Source organism: Rhamphochromis sp. 'chilingali' (genome assembly GCF_963969265.1).
Source record: "Rhamphochromis sp. 'chilingali' genome assembly, chromosome: 10".
Lineage (NCBI taxonomy): Eukaryota > Metazoa > Chordata > Actinopteri > Cichliformes > Cichlidae > Rhamphochromis > Rhamphochromis sp. 'chilingali'.
Window position 1 is genome coordinate 8,103,699 of NC_137937.1, and position 17,595 is coordinate 8,121,293.

Here is a 17,595-nt window from a genome sequence, read left to right on the forward strand (position 1 = left end):
GGGATGAAGATTTGCTGAGGGACACTGGCCTCGTCTTCCCTTCTAGAAGTGCATGCTTAAATGAAGATGAATAAAGATGAATAAAAGTTTTGTGAAAATGACTACTGAGTCCGGTGCCATCTCTGGATGCTCGACGAATAAAAGAACCGGGGTAAAACTGATTTCGCAACACCTACCAGTTTGATGTTGTTGGAAAAGTAAAAAACAATTTTTTTTTAAAGACACACTGCACACCAATGTTGAGATATGCCAAATCTTCCCCTAGTAGCACTTAAGGAATAAAGCCTTTGGTGAAATAGTACAATTTTATGTCTGGTAAACTGTGTTATCTTAGGCCATCGGGGTAACATTGTGCTGATTTTTTTTTTTTTTTTTTTTTTTTTTTTTTTTTTTTTTTTGGGGGGGCGGGGGGGATTGGATTAAACATGCAACTATTTTGCTAGTAATAACTGAAATGAGTAAAGAAATCCAACAGCCTATTTATACAAGATAATTCATAATTTTATTGAGGGGGGTTATATTGGTTGGGTGTGATCATGGGGGGGGGGGGGGGGGGGGGGGTTATAGCCCCCCTAACCCCCCTGGAAGATACGCCCCTGTCTTAGGCATTTTTTATAGATTGAATCAAAGAAATGGGAACAAATTGTGTTTCGATGACAGGCTGGTAATAAAGTGCCTAAACTTACAATTTAAAACTGGTTCTTTGCTAAGCTAAATACAACACTGGTTCCTCCTGTAAGTTTAGTATCTTTTTTGGGTTTGAATAATTCATATGATTACGTGATTGTTAAAAAAAAAAACATTTGAAAATGGTCAGGTGCAAGAACTGGACTCGATATAAGTGAAAAAGCAACCAATGTCCAACTTAAAACATTTAAGGAACTTTAAAAAGGTTGGAAAACTGTCAAGTACTAGAAGTTCTGGGACATTAAAACAAAATACAGAGAAATGAAGCGTGGCTCAAGACTTTGCACAGTTCTGTAAAACTGAGACACAAAGATACTGTACTGTAATAAATATTTAGAGCATTAGCATATACATTGTTGGAAGAAAAAATACATGTGAAGTCTTCTAGGTGGTAATAGATAACCGAGGGTCTAGTCCTAAAACTCAGAGAATGCAGCAGCTGAATGAAGCTTTAAAACAGCTAATGATCTATAAAATTCAGCTAATAACTTAATGCTTTTTTCTCTTTGCACTTAAAGGTTAGGATTTATCAAACCGTGCTTCAGTGATATTTAAAAACTCTTGAGAACAAACCAAAATGCTGAGGAAAGGTCTGTATTTTTGTAGCTGTCTCAGCAAGGAAAGATGACTCTGGTTGATCGATATGGCACACTGACAATGGCTCTGAATAATGAAGATCACTGGTGCAGTCATGTGTTAATTAAACTCAAGGCAACACAACCAATCATTTATATTGAACAGGGATAAAGTGTTTCATATTCAAACAGCACTGTGTTAATCTTAATGTCATATCTCGTTATATAACCAACATTATCTCAGTTGACATTTTACAAAACCGCTCAGTGAACAACCTGATGACTTCAAAAGAGAGACTGTATTTCTTACACTGACACTTTCTTATAACTAAAATTACCCAGATAAGTATTTTTTCTTCTTTTCTTTTTTGTTTAAAACAAATGAAGACAAAGGAAGCCTTCTCATTTAATGCAAGTAGCCATTTTTTGTTCGTGAGAGGACACCATGATACAGCAAAAATAAACGCAATAACTCTTGAAATCTCTACTGCAATTCCAATGGAATTATACCAGTTCCATCCATTCTAAAAATAGCACAACACAAAACACGTGAAAGGCTGGTGTTTATGCCTTGACAAATCAGAGCAGCAATATTAGGAATGTGGTTTTATTGTTTTGGCTGCCAAGTGCAGATTCACCATGGTGTAGTGCTTTATGTGTCTGCCTAGCAAGCAAAAGGTCCCTGCTTTGATTCTAGGTGGAGATACAACAGGGATAAAGTGTTTCATATGCAAACAGCGCTGTGTTAGGATGGACGTCTATTGTAGAAATGAGCCAAAATCAAAGATATGGACCTGTCTGACAGGTGCAGGGTCCCTAACCCCATTGCATGTGTAAGCAATCAGCTTTTAGTCTAAACTGTCATGTTGATGTTGTTATAGACATCAAAATACCCCCATATGTGGTGGCTGTAGCTCAGGAGGTAGAGCAGGTTACCTACTGATCGGCGGGTTGGTGGTCCTTGGGCAAGATACTAACCCCAAGTTGCTCTCTGATGCATCCATCGGAGTGTGAATGTTGTTAGAAAAGTTTAGAGTCAGGGCTTGTGAGAATGGGTGTGATTGGGTGAATGTGGCATGTTGTATACAGCGCTTTGAGTACTCCGGGAGAGTAGAAAAGCGCTATTTACCATTTATAACTTAACCTTGAATGCTAGACTCTAATTAAAGGTTTGTTATCCTGGTAAACTTTTCAATTCAGTTCGATTCAGTTTTATTTATATAGCACCAAATTACAACAACAGTTGCCTCAAAGTGCTTTATATTTTAAGGTAAAGACCCTACAATAATAATAATAAGGTGGATGAAGCGCCTTGAGGCGACTTTTGTTGTGATTTGGCGCTATATAAATAAAATTGAATTGAATTGAATTGAAGATGCTCAGTTGTAAACAGTAAAGCAGTTGCTCAATCAGTACTACGGAAGCGTTAAGGACTTGGTTCTGTGCCACTACCTTTACTTGGATTCTCTTATCTTTATCTGTATCTGTAAATCAACAAAAATGATATTGATTGTGGATTTTGAAGTTTTAGAGCAGTCAAACAGTTTTCCCCTTTTCTTTACACTAGTACCTTTGGATTTTCAAATTGTAGAAGATTTTAGAAATGCTAATGGAAAAAAGAGCCTCCATACACCTTAAAAGCCTTAAAATATTAAAATATGTTGAGTACAATGCGGGCTGAGGCCCAGTGTACACCACTTTAATGTGTTAAGAAATCCAGAGTGTGCATTGCCTAGAAACAGTTGCTAGGTTACGATTGTAAAATGTCTTTTCAGAAGACGGGTTTAGCAAACTGTTTTACTGGGGGTTTTTTGTTGTTTTTTTAACCACTTTAGGTTTTAACAATATAGTATTCATTTTTCATGGTACTTCTTGAAGGAAAACTTGATATATATATATATCCTATAATATTTAATAAAAGTTTGCTTCTTGGTTCCAGTCAATACCTATGTGTCACTGTTAGATTTGTATTGTTGATTGTCATTTATGCTTAGAAATATTTAACCATATATGCTTAGAGGTGTATAATCATTTGTAGATTGAAAGAATGTCTCATCCTAGGAGGTCTGTAACAGCTCTGTGTAGCATGAAGGGGGAGTGCGTTCACTCCCTCTACAGAGTGTTCCGGCGTAGATCACACCTCCTAGGAGAGGTCGTATCTTTTCTTATTGATTTATGGTATAGCAAGCACACGTATATCTGTTTAAGTATAAGAGCCTTTTGTTCAGATGGACCGCTAGACTCCTGGCACCAGCTTTGGGGAGTCTTCACAGGGTCACATCTGGATCTCACACACACACACACACACACACACACACACACACACACACACACACACACGGTACTCTTTGTGTGTATGTAGACGTCATATGTTAATGAACCGATGCATATTCATGTAACCTCAATAAAAGAACAGTGGTACGGGAGAGCGGGCGAGAGCAACTGGGGTCAAGCGAAGGAACGGCGTTTGTCCGGTCTCTCCCGTGCACGAGTAACATGAAGAACTTTGCCTACTCGTGTCTTGCTTCGCTGTGTAATTATATTGTCTTCAACGTTCCAGCGGATAGGTTCAAGCTACAAACCTATCAGTCACCATGCATTTAAAATGCGAGTGCAGGACTGACATTTTGTAATGTTCAGTTCAGTTCAGTTCATTTTTATTTCAAACATTTCAAACATGTGCCTTCACAATCATTACAAAATATCATTCCATTATTTGTTTGAAAAGGAGTAGGCTGAAGTATTTACTTATTTGTCCCTACCCCCTCAAGTTTTACCTCTCATTCATTTAATTTTTTTTTGTCTTAAATTAAACAAACAACATATGAAACATATAAACATATGAAGTAAAACAAAACATAACATACATAAATCAAAAACAAGAAATTAGCAAGCCCCACCACAGTATAGTTTCTTTCATATGAAAAATACAGAATGTGTATATTTGCAGATACACAAGTTATGGAAAAACAACAAACCAAAACAAAACAAAAAAACAACCAAAAAAGAACCGCAACACCATTACCAGCAACATTACCGTCCTGGGTTAACCCCGTTTTCTTCATTCTTATACTTATTTAAAATTAGGTTTTTATATTTTACTTTAAACTGTTTTATGTTTTGACTGTCTTTTATTTCTTCTGTTAGACTGTTCCATAATTTAACTCCTGCAATTGAGATTGACATAGTTCTTAAAGTTGTTCTAGCACTTTGTATTTTTAAATTCCATTTCCCTCTTAAGTTATACCCACCTTCTCTTTCTATGAACAATTTACAGATTTCTTTGGGAAGCAATTTATTTCTGACTTTATACATTATTTGCGCTGTTTTAAGCTTCACCAAGTCTTGGAATTTAATAGCTTGCATTTTGACAAAGAGTGCATTTGTATGGTCCCTGTACCCTACATTATTTATTAATCTAATGGCCCTTTTCTGTATTATAGTTATTGTTTGTGTGTTACTTTTGTATGTGTTTCCCCAGACCTCTACACAGTAGCTCATATATGGCAGTAGTAAAGCACAGTATAAAATGTGCAGTGCTTTCTGATCCAACATATGCTTTGCTTTTCCCAGGACGGCAATGCCCCGTGCCAATTTCCCCCGAACATAAGTAATGTGTGGCTTCCAACAGAGCTTGTGGTCAATGATCACCCCAAGAAATTTTATTTCATTTACTCTTTCTAAATATACATTGTCAACACATATTTCTACTTCGATGTTTTTCTTTTGGTTTCCAAACAACATAAATTTGGTTTTATCGAGATTCAATGATAATTTATTTATATCAAACCACTTCTTTAATATCGTTAATTCCTGTGTGATCATTTCCAAAACCTGTGGCAATTCCCCACCTGCACACAGTATATTTGTGTCATCTGCAAATATTACAAACTTTAAAATCTCCGATACTCTGCAGATATCATTTAAGTACATAATAAACATTTTTGGACCCAGTACTGAACCTTGAGGTACTCCACAAGCTATATCCATCAAATTAGATTTATATTCATTTATTTGTACATATTGTTGCCTATTCCCTACATAGCTTTTTAACCATTCCAAAACCACTCCCCTAAACCCGTACTTTTCCAGTTTTTTTAATAGAATTTCATGATTAACAGTATCAAACGCCTTCTTTAGATCTAAGAAAACTCCGAGCGCATACCTCTTATTATCCATACATTCCGTTATCTTTTCCATTAGATCTATCAGTGCCAAAGCTGTTGATCTGTTGTTTCTGAACCCATACTGACTATCTGTCATTAATTCATATTTTTCCACAAAACTGTCAAATCTTTTTATGAAGAGTTTTTCCAGTATCTTAGAGAACTGGGAGAGTATTGACACTGGTCTATAGTTTGTAAAATGATGTCTTTCACCGGTTTTGTAAATGGGAATAACTTTAGCAACTTTCATTTTTTGTGGAAAAACTCCTTTTTGAAACGACAAGTTGAATATATATTTTAATGGTTTTACGATACCATCAATAACTGTCTTTACCGTTACCATATCAATATCATTCCAGTCTGTACTGGTTTTGTTCTTAAGTCCTCTAACCATGTCATAAATCTCTTTCTCTTCCACTGCTCTTAAAAACATTGAGCTACTATTCCTTTCAATATTTTCACCAGTGTCCCTTTCTATTCCATCAACCTTTATTTCTTCTGCCAGTTTTGGCCCTATGTTTACGAAGAATTCATTAAAGCCATTTACTATCTCCTCCATGTTATTAATACTTCTTGTCCCTTCTATAAAGTATCCAGGGTAATCATTATTCCTTGTTTCATTTTTGATTATTCTGTTTAATACATTCCATATATCTCTTGTGTTATCTTTATTGTGTTCTAACCTTTTAATGTAATACTCTCTTTTACAGGATCTCATTATATTAGTTAATTTATTTTTGTAAGTTTTATACTTCATTTCAGTTTCTATTGTTCTCTTTTTTATGAATTCTCGATATAAGGTATTCTTTTTTTTGCTGGCATTTTGTAGTCCTTTTGTCATCCATGGTCTTCCTGCATAGTTGTGTTTCCTATTGATTTCAATTACTGGGCAGTTTTTATCAAGTAATGTGTTAAATGTTCTTAAAAATCCTTCGTAAGCTTTATTAACTTCTGTTTGTTCATATACAATATTCCAATCTTGCTTTAAAAGTTCATTTCTAAGACAATTTAAGGTCTTCTCTGTTCTTATTCTTTTGTAAATAATCTTATGTCCATCGTTGTTCACTTTATAATGGCAATTATACGATGCAAAGACTGGTAAATGGTCACTTATATCATTGATTAACAGCCCACTTTTTATCTTTCCTTCTATTATATTTGTAAATATATTATCTAATAGAGTTGCACAATGAGATGTTATTCTGGTCGGTCTTGTTATCAGTGGAAATAAACCGATGCTGTACATGGAATCAATAAATTCTTCTGTACTCTTATTATGATTTGGATTCAATAAGTCAATATTAAAGTCCCCACAAATAAACATTCTTTTCTGATTTATATTTGTAAATAAGTCCTCCATATTATCCTTAAATATCTCAATCTTAGATCCTGGTGTTCTATATATACAACTGACAATTAGGTTTTTCCTTTTTTCTATAATTATTTCCACTGATAAACATTCCATCACTCCATCAATAACAGTTGTCATTCTTCCCATTCTTTTGTACTTTAGGTTTTTATCAATGTAAAGTGCCACCCCACCTCCTTTCTTGTTGATCCTGTCTACATGAAGGAATTCATATCCATTTATTTTAAAGTCTTCTTCTTTTCCAGGAGTTATCCAGGTCTCCGATATGGCTATCACATTGAATGGCTGTTCAAACTGTGTTATGTAGTCTTTGATGGATTGAAAGTTTGCATATAAGCTTCGACTATTAAAGTGAACCATTGTTATACCCTGTTCTACCTTGAATTCCTTTTTAAGTTGCTCATTTGTATAATAATTGCATTCATTTGTCTTATTGTTAAAGAAATTACAATCAGGATCTATGTTGCTGTCATACATCAATGTCTTATTTTCAATATCTATATGAGTTGTTAGTTGAAAATTGTCAGACATCTGCGTTGGTTGTGCACTTGGACGGTCACATCATATTTAGCACTGCTTTGCATTTATCAGTTATATTTTTCTAGTTCAGTCATCTCTTTGATGACTAGAACCTTAGCCTGCTCTGGTGTTCCATTTAACTTAATGAATATTTTACAGTCTGACGTCCAAGTTGACTGTATTTTCTTCTGTTTTCTTAATATTCTTGCTTGTCTTGCAATGTCTGCATTTTTCTTGATTAGGTGTTCATTTAAATAAACATTTGTACCTTTTAGCTTTCTTCCTTGCTTGAGCAGTTCTTTTTTCTGTTTTCTATTAACAAAACGAATGATAATGGCAGGTATTTGATTTTTTCTCGGAAGAGGATGGCATCCTTCAATATTTTTACTGTCCATTTCTATACCTTTGCTTTTAAAGAAGGCCATTACCTGCTCTTCCAAAGAGCGTAGCTCTTGCTCGGGTGGCTCCCCTCTCTCTGCTGCTGCTACCCGTGCGTATGTCTGATGCTTGGTTTCCAGTCCTGTCACTATCACATCATTTACTCTTGAATATTGTTCCAGATCTGACACCCGTCCTTCCAGCATAGCAATCTTCTTGTCCTTTTCCTCGCTCTGCCTTCTTAGTTCTTTAATATCATCCATTAAATTGAGTATCAGTTTTTGTTGTTTTGAAATTGTTGTTATTTCTTCAGACATAAAGTTTAGGGATTTCTTTATGTCCTCCAGTTCCTCCTCATTAACGTTGCTCCTCTTAGGCGGCATCTTAACGCTCCTGGGCCTGGTGGAGCAGGAGGATCCTGGGCCTAGTGGCTGCTGGAGGATCCTGGGCCTGGTGGAGCAGGAGGATCCTGGGCCTAGTGGCTGCTGGAAGAGCCTGGGCCTGGTGGCTGCTGGAGGATCCTGGGCCTGGTGGAGCAGGAGGATCCTGGGCCTAGTGGCTGCTGGAAGAGCCTGGGCCTGGTGGCTGCTGGAAGAGCCTGGGCCTGGTGGCTGCTGGAAGAGCCTGGGCCTGGTGGCTGCTGCAGGATCCTGGGCCTGGTGGCTGCTGGAAGAGCCTGGGCCTGGTGGCTGCTGGAAGAGCCTGGGCCTGGTGGCTGCTGGAAGAGCCTGGGCCTGGTGGCTGCTGGAAGAGCCTGGGCCTGGTGGCTGCTGCAGGATCCTGGGCCTGGTGGAGCAGGAGGATCCTGGGCCTAGTGGCTGCTGGAAGAGCCTGGGCCTGAGAGAACCAGGAAGAAGGATTTTTCGAGGCTCGCCAAAACTTTGTTCCGTCAAGATCCTCTCCTTCCTCACCCTTCCTTTGTCCAGTTCAGCTTTTGGGATTACTCTGCTGCCTGCGGTCACATAAGGACAGGACACACGAAGTTTCACCTGGTAAGTAGGTCCGGCATAATGTCAGAGATCAGTATGAAAAAGCCTTGAAATATTAAGTATGGCACACCTCTCTTCTCAGCCTCCACATTCTCTCCCGTGGTATTAACCACCAGCATTTATGGAAACACTGATATACCCTTTTAATAGTGATATGACAGCATCTTGATATACTTGTCAATTATCTAACAAACCTTTAAACAAAACAGGGAGGTAGAAGCTCTCAAATGACCTGTGCCATCAGGGGAAATTAACGCTACATGAAGCATTTCTCCAGGATCTGATTACAGAGAAGAGACAGTGTTTCAAATAACACACCTGCCATTCAGGTGAGACAATGCAGTTGTTCTTGGGACGGATAGAGGATGTTTTCTAAGGTTGTCATATGGGATTTTTCATAATCCATATATATTATATACAGTGTTGGGGAGTAACGGAATACATGTTACGTTACGTATTTAAAATACAAAATATGAGTAATTGTATTCCGTTACAGTTACCGTTTAAAAAGGTGGTATTTAGAATACAGTTACTTTGTTGAAATAAACGGATTACACTGCAGTACTTTCCTTTTTCATATTGTGGCGGGTCAGGACTGTTTGGGTTCTGTTGCTCCAGGCGGCAGCGTTACGGTTGCCATGGTTACAGGGTGATGCTCTTTCTCTCTCTCTGCTACTGTGTGTTTCCTGGGTGAGAGAGCGCCTTTTTGTTGTTATTGTTTTTGTGCTAAGCTAACAGGCAGAATGCTACAAGCATAGCTCTAAAGAATGTAGCCTCATGGGCAGTGTAGTCCGTGCTGCAGGGAGAATGGACTGCCATACACGTTATGTGTCTGTGAGCAAGAGGAGGGAGAAAAAGGGGAGTGGAAAGGTACGAGTTGTCATCGAGGAAAAACGGGAGCTGGAAGCATGTAAATATAATAATAACCACTGCAGCCAAGAAGAGTGCCGGAAGAGCCCAGTTGTAAGTACGCTATTAAGACTCGACTGTACACTGTGTTCGTGTTTACCTCCGAAAACAATAAGTTCCATTGGAGCAGCCTTTCAATGCCTCTCTCTGTCTCTCGCAAGAAAAGTTGACCCACACAACAAAGCAAAGCTATTTTTCGGCTACAAGCCCGACACGAACCCGACGTATTAGCCAGAGGTCCCTTTACTACGGTTCGGAGCCGCAAACCTTCAGTAATAGTAATAAATCACACAGCAATAGTACATTCACGTATTTGTAAAAAGCATGATAATATATTAAGTAATACAAAGTATTCAGAATACGTTACTGTCATTGAGTAACGAGAATACATTTTGGGGCATGTATTCTGTAATCTGTAATGGAATACATTTTAAAAGTAACCTTCCCAACACTGATTATATATATAAGAATGGAAGATGTGGCAGAGGCGCATTTTGTTTTCTAGACCTTCTGGGGCAGGAGGGTGGGCAGATGTCTTCTGTTAGCATCACATCTTTGCCAGTAGAATACTAAAAAGCCACTGAGACAAAGACAAGTGGAGAAACTGTTTGACAACATTTAAACCATCCTCTCTGCACTATCATGGTGCCCTGTGCAAAACTACATTTGTGATAGATATTCAATATAATGTCAGAAAAAGAAATTATACATTCGAATAGCATGCATACAGTGAAGAATACAAAATAACCTGCAACAGCAAAGACTAGACTGGAAAAACAGCTCTGGCAATGATGTCACTATTTATGTTGCTATTTTCATATTTTAGTTAGAAGATCCAAATGCCATGTTGCCATACTATACTGCTAGGGTAGCCAACGTTTCAAATGCAGGTTTGACAGGTTTGTGAGTGTACTTTATCCAAAACCTAGTGAGTGATTACTCTCACTAGGTGGCTGTAGCTCTGGCGGTAGCGCAGGTCACCTACTGATTGGAAGGTGAGTGGTTCGATCCCTGGCTCCTCCGGTCTACATATCAAGAGTGTGAATGTGTATGAATGTAGTTAGGAAGCACTCAGTTTAGAGAAAGTGTTTGAATGTGGCATGTTGTATAGAGCACTTTGAGTAATCTGGGAGAGTAGAAAGGTGCTATATAAGAGTCAGTCCATTCACTGTCTGAACAGAGTTTTGTCATGTTACTTTTGCACTATTATGTTCTGGCACATGTTGTTATTACATGGCTTGATTAAGGTACACATTAGGCTGACATCTGGGGCCAGAGCAGGTGGTAATCTTGGTTGAAAAATATCTCACAAAAGAAAGTTGTGCTGACCTTGATGTCCAGGTGACATTCAAGAATGTCACCTGGACATCCTTGTCCTTGAAAAGTGTGTACCACAAGGGACAGTCAAATTCATAAGCCACACTAGGGCCCACATTTCATTCTTATGAACACCATGATCGAGTATGCCCTTGGGACACCTTTTTCTAAAGGTAGTCAGGGTTAACAATGAGGTCATTGTCTGTCTGAGTGTAGTTTATTTGGTTTCTTGGTTTTTGCTCAAGCTAAACTCTAATTTTTGTTGTTTTAGCTAAAATAAATTTATCACTGAAAAACAAACACCTCAGAGCTCCAGTCTAGTGCTGATCAGTTTCATTGAATTCAAATTGGTCGATCAAAATCGGTGGTTGACTACCATTCAGCTGCCATCTTTTTTCCAAGAAATATTAGCATTCTAAGGTTGAGATGATAAAGCACCTGAAAAAAAGCTCCATGAAAATTCCTTAACACCTCAGTTAATCACAAGGCTTTAGCATATCGTATAGGTCCTCACTTTTAATCACAGGTCTCAGTGCTGCAAAGTCAGTATTTAAGCAGTCTGTTCAACGAGCTATCTTTCAGCAGGAACCTGTGCTTGACTTCAACTCATATCTCAAGAGGAGGCGCCTCTCAGTATTGACAACCATGTCCAGTCATTGTTCACTTTTCTTTGCTTCAAATCAATGATCACAGTGTTGCAAAGAGGAGTCATATCAAAAAGAAATCCAATGCCCTCCAGTAAGGGATGTCTTTGCTATATTTAGGCAGCTCCTCCCCTTTGTGAGTGTGGACGCTTCATCTCTTTGCTCTTGAATGCTTTGCTTCTTATATTGATTTTTATTGATTTTTATGCTGATTTTTTCCCTTTTTTCCGTGTGAGCTTACCTGCGATAACTTCTGGACACTTGTAGATCATTAGGACTAGAGTGTTCTTAACAGAAACAGCAACATTTTATGGTTACCTTGTCCTCAGCGCTCCGTGTGTCTGTGGCCTAGACACAGCTGAAGCCTGATTACAGCGTCTGGGCACCGAGCAGCCTCAATAGCCTGGAAAGGTGCTAACCGCTAGGCTAACTAGCAACAAGATGCCTTCCCTCTCCACAGATGACTACCACAGCCTCCTGCAGAAGATTGCAGTACTGGAGACAAAAATTCATCGCTTAGAAGTAAACGTGGAGGTAAATGGACTGTGTGGAAATGAAACAACCTTGCCTTTGATTCAAAACAATGGCGATGAGCAAGCTAGTACACAGCTAAGGAGCACAGATAACATGACCAAGAAAGTAGACTCTGTGCATTATTATAAATCCTCAAGTGATAATCCCCCCTTAGACTGTCTTGGTGCAAAACCAAGACATAAATCATGTCTCCTGGAAGGGGGAGGACGTATCACAGGCAGGGCACAGCGAGCTGAAATCTCTGAAACCGACTGGCCTTCACTTCCTACGAGACAGAGAAGCTCTTCTACCCCTATATACGGGAGGAAACAGGACTGGACAACCGTGAATAGGAAGGTTAACAACAAACCTCCAAAACAACTGAATGTGAAACTGCAGAACAGATTTGCTCCACTATCAAAGGACCCTGGATCTATATCGGACAACCATCCATCTAAAAGCAGCGAAATAAGGTCTGAAAATCTGTTGAAAAGTGAAAGGCCACAGGGAAAGCTAAAGGCTAGGCCTGAAACTCTGATTGTGGGTGACTCTGCCGTAAAGGATGTACAAAGGATGTGCGGTAAGAACACTAAAGTCCTCTGCTTTCCTAACGATATGGTCAACAACCTGAAGGAGAGAATTCTTCAAATTGCAGATGAATATCCAACTGTGACAAACATTGTTCTGCATACAGGGTCAAACGATGTGTCCAAACAACAGTCGGAGGTTCTGAAACGGGACTTTACTGGATTATTAAATACTGTAAACTCTCTGAATGCAGCTGTATTCATCAGTGGACCTGTACCGCCGGTCAGAGGAGGAGACGAGAGATTCAGCAGGTTGTTTACACTGAATAAATGGCTTATATCAGCATGTGCTGACCACTCAGTGCACTTTATCGACAACTTTAATATTTTTTGGGAACGCAGGCATCTGTTCAAAGCAAATGGATTTAATTTTAACAAGTCAGGGGTGAAACTGTTCACCTCCAACTTGTTTTATTCCATACGTCATCCATCCGTGCTTGGTGCCAAGGCTGAGATAAACGAGGAGTTATCTCATAAAGAGGAACAAACAGTACTCCAAGAACAGACAAAGCCCAGCAGAAACCTTGAGGAGGAGCTCCATTTGCCCCCACCCGGGAAGAGCCTCAGAAAGGAGAGACATCCATGGCATCTGAGGAAGAGCCTCAGAAAGGAGAGACATCTAAGGCAAGAAGAGGGGTCCCTATTTGCCTCCAACTCTCTCAACAACACCAACGACCAGGACAAGGGACCACGACCTTCCCCAGTCCCCCAAACCCCTGACAGGCCATCACCCTCCTCCCCCTCCCTTTCTCCCTCCTCCCCACACCTGAAATTCACTGAGGAGATGATGGAGCGGGTCAATGCTGGGCTCAGATCTACCCCCCGTCCCAATCCCTTTTTGTCCCCCATAAACTCCCCACCAGAGCGGCCAAAGGTTCGCCATCGAGCCCCACCCTCAACAGAGCAATCGAAGTCACATTGCCCAGCCTCGCCCCCCTTAGTTCCTCTTCATGCCCTGTCTCCGCAGTCTGATGCGTGATGTGTGAAGGGTCCGGGCTGTGAGGATTATGGCAGTGATGACTTTTCCCAGGAGAAGCTGGGACCCTGTTTACTAGAAGGTTTTAAAATTTCTGTACTTTTAGGTGACAGGAGACATGTGGCCTGGTCAAAACACAGAGAGCTGCACTCTAAAAGATCTTTAAATATAGTAAACATACCTTGTGTGCCACAGACTGCTCCCAAACACGAGGGGACAAGTAATACCTCTAAAACACTTAAGTTGGCTTTATTAAACATTAGATCTCTAGCTGGGAAAACATTTTTAATTAATGATTTAATCACTGAGCACAGCCTTGATTTTATGTTTTTAACTGAAACTTGGTTGGACCAAAGTAACAGTGGAGCTGTTCTCATCGAGACGACCCCTCCTAACTACAGTTTTATCAGTGAGGTCAGGGCGAGCAGGAGAGGAGGAGGGGTTGCTGTCTTATTTAATGAATCATTTCAATGTAAGCAGCTATCTCCTGGAAGTTTTCAGTCTTTTGAATATGTGGCTTTACAGCTGAAGGCCCCATCCAAAGTTGTGTTTCTTAATGTTTACAGACCTCCCAAATACTGCACAGACTTTTTTAATGACCTCAGTGAACTGCTGTCTGTGATCTGTGTTGATTTTGACTGTGTAATTATTGCTGGGGATTTTAACATTCATGTGGACAACCCTCAGGACAAAGGGACTAAAGACCTGAGTAACACTCTGGGCAACTTTGGGCTGACTCAGCATGTAACAGAGGCCACACATAATAGAGGACACACTCTTGACCTACTGATCTCCAAAGGCCTGAGCATTTCAAAGGTTACTGTGTCTGATGTGGGCCTGTCTGATCATTACTGTGTTTTCTTTGAAAGTAAAATCTCAGCCCACACAAATATATCAACAACAGTGATCACAAAACGGTGTATAACTGAACACAGTAGTGCAATTTTTAACCAGGTCTTCCCATTAACACCTGACCTGTCCAAAGGTTCAGTCAATGAGCTCGTCAATAGCTTCAATGCTAACATGTTAAATGTAATGGACACTATTGCTCCCATTAAGGTGAAGGTTATCTCTGGAAGGAAAAAGTCTCCATGGAGAAACTCCACACTGGTGAAAAAAGAAAAAAGAGAGTGTAGGAAAGCTGAGCGCAGATGGAGAAAAACAAACCTCCAGGTTCATTATGACATTTATAAAGAGAAACTTCACAATTATAATTTACAACTGAGGAGTGCAAGGAGGTCCTACTTCTCTGACATCATCACTAAAAACAGCCATAATGCTCGGGTCTTATTTTCTACAGTTGACAGGCTAACAAACCCTCCTGTGTCAGTGGCAGCTGAACTTCATTCGACCATGGCCTGCAATGACTTTGCCAAATTCTTCACTGAAAAAATCCAAAAAATTAGACAAGCAATTGGTACATCAACAGCAGATCCAGGATATGTACTGTGTCCACCAAAAAACTGTTTAAACACCATGAAACAGTTTCAACCTATTAACAGCAAAGACCTGGAGGACATCTTAGGTAAACTGAACTCCTCCTCCTGCTGTTTAGATGTCCTGCCAACAAGTTTTTTCAAAAAGGTCTCAAAGACTTTAGAGTCAGACCTGTTACAGATCGTCAACTTTTCTTTATTATCAGGTGTGTTTCCAGAATCACTAAAAACTGCTGTAATCAAACCTATACTGAAAAAGGACAATCTTGACAAGACACAAATGAACAACTACAGGCCGATCTCAAATCTCCCGTTTTTAAGTAAGATCATTGAAAAAGCAGTTTCTCAACAGCTCAGTTACTTCTTAAAACAGAATAATTGCTACGATGCCTTCCAGTCAGGTTTTAGACAGAACCACAGCACTGAAACCGCTCTGACCAAAGTGTTTAATGACATATGTCTGAATACAGACAGTGGAAAAATGTCAGTCCTAGTTTTACTGGATCTCAGTGCAGCATTTGATACAGTTGACCACAACATATTACTCAAACGACTGGAGAACTGGACAGGTCTTTCAGGAACTGTACTAAACTGGTTCAAAACATACGTAGAAAACAGGAAATACTTTGTATCAATAGGTAACTTCACATCTGAGCAGACAAGTATCACATGTGGAGTTCCCCAAGGTTCCATCTTGGGACCCCTTCTGTTTAACATCTACATGCACCCACTGGCACAGATTATAAACAACAACAAAATAAACTATCACAGCTATGCAGATGACACACAAATATATATCACAATGTCACCAGGAGACCGAGGCCCTGTACAGGCTCTTGGTAAATGCATTGAGGAAATCAATGACTGGTTGTGCCACAATTTTCTCCAGCTAAACAAAAACAAAACTGAGGTAATAGTCTTTGGCGCCAAAGAAAAACGATTACAGGTCACCAGAGAACTTCAATCTATACATCTAAAAACCACAAACCAGGCGAGAAATTTGGGTGTAGTGATGGATGCAGACCTAAACTTAGAAAAACACATTAAGACAATAACAAAGTCAGCTTACTATCACCTCAAGAATATATCAAGGATAAAAGATCTGATGTCTCAACAGGACCTGGAAAAACTAGTCCATGCATTCATCTTTAGTAGGCTTGATTACTGTAACAGCATCTTTACAGGTCTACCTAAAAAATCAGTCAGACAACTACAGCTCATTCAGAACTCTGCTGCTCGAGTCCTCACTAAGACCAAAAAAGTGGACCACATCAGTCCAGCTCTGAGGTCTTTACACTGGCTGCCTGTCCGTCAGAGGATAGACTTTAAAGTTCTGATGCTGGCCTATAAAGCTCTGAATGGTTTAGGACCAAAATACATCAATGACCTCCTGACCCAGTATGAACCATCCAGATCCCTCAGGTCATCTGGATCCGGTCTTTTATCAGTTCCCAGAGTCAGAACCAGACACGGAGAAGCTGCATTCAGCTTTTATGCTCCTTATATCTGGAACAAACTCCCAGAAAGCCTCAGATCAGCTGAAACACTCAGTTTATTTAAATCCAGGTTGAAGACTCACCTGTTCTCAGCTGCATTTGAATAAAGCACCAAATCCACACTTTAAGCTTAAATTTCAAAACTTACATTTAACTACTGATTTTATCTACTGTTCTGATTTTATCTGTTTTGATTTTATATACTGTTTTGTTTGTTTGTTTGTTTGTTTGTTAATTAGTTAGTTAGGTTATTTGCTTGTTTTAATCAATTTTAAATCATGCTTTTTATTTGTTCTTGTTTCTAATGTCTCTGTAAAGCACTTTGAATCACCTTGTTGTTGAATTGTGCTATACAAATAAACTTGCCTTGCCTTGCCTAAGAATGAAATGTTAAATTTATGATAGACCTACACAGCATAAAACTCATAGAGGCCATTGATTATTCAGTGACATTGGTTATTTGTCCAGAGCTACCTACAGCCAAAGGATTGTTTAAAAAAGAACTATTACTATATTAATAAATCTTTGGACTTGTTCTGTCCCCTGACTGGAGTTGTTATGTAGATATGTTGATATGTACAAACTGCTACATTGAGCCAAACTGATATCATGTCAGAAGCGTGTGTTAGACATGCCAGTCCACTGTATCTATTTCACGCTTTGCCTCTCTAAAGCATGACAGGGAAAAAAACATGCAGAAGTTGCACCCTTCAACAACAGACAGAGGTATTTTATTTCAAGCTAACATGAAAATAATCAAGAGAAGGACATTATTGGCACATTTGCATGTAAATACATATTAGCAGCCTAGCCTAATTTGATTACAGACCCTAGAATGTACTTCATATGTTTTGGGGTTTTTTTTGCTTGTCACTGACTTCTTGGCTTTAAATATATTATCTATAATATCTCTCAATTCTATAGTATCTATTACTAGTCACAGACACAGTTTATTTATGGATTCTATATTAGTAATGTAAGTGTTCCTTTTCCCTTTCCTGCAGTTTTTGTTGTATGTTAATGAAGCACACTAT

General features: G+C 39.2%; 1 protein-coding gene across 1 annotated transcript in view; it reads right to left on the reverse strand.

The window, feature by feature from the left end:
* Positions 1-17,595, reverse strand: part of LOC308403912 (zinc metalloproteinase-disintegrin-like VLAIP-B) — a gene marked incomplete at its 5' end in the record, with an annotated part of 110,437 nt that overhangs the window by 80,630 nt on the left and 12,212 nt on the right. The window lies entirely within an intron of this gene.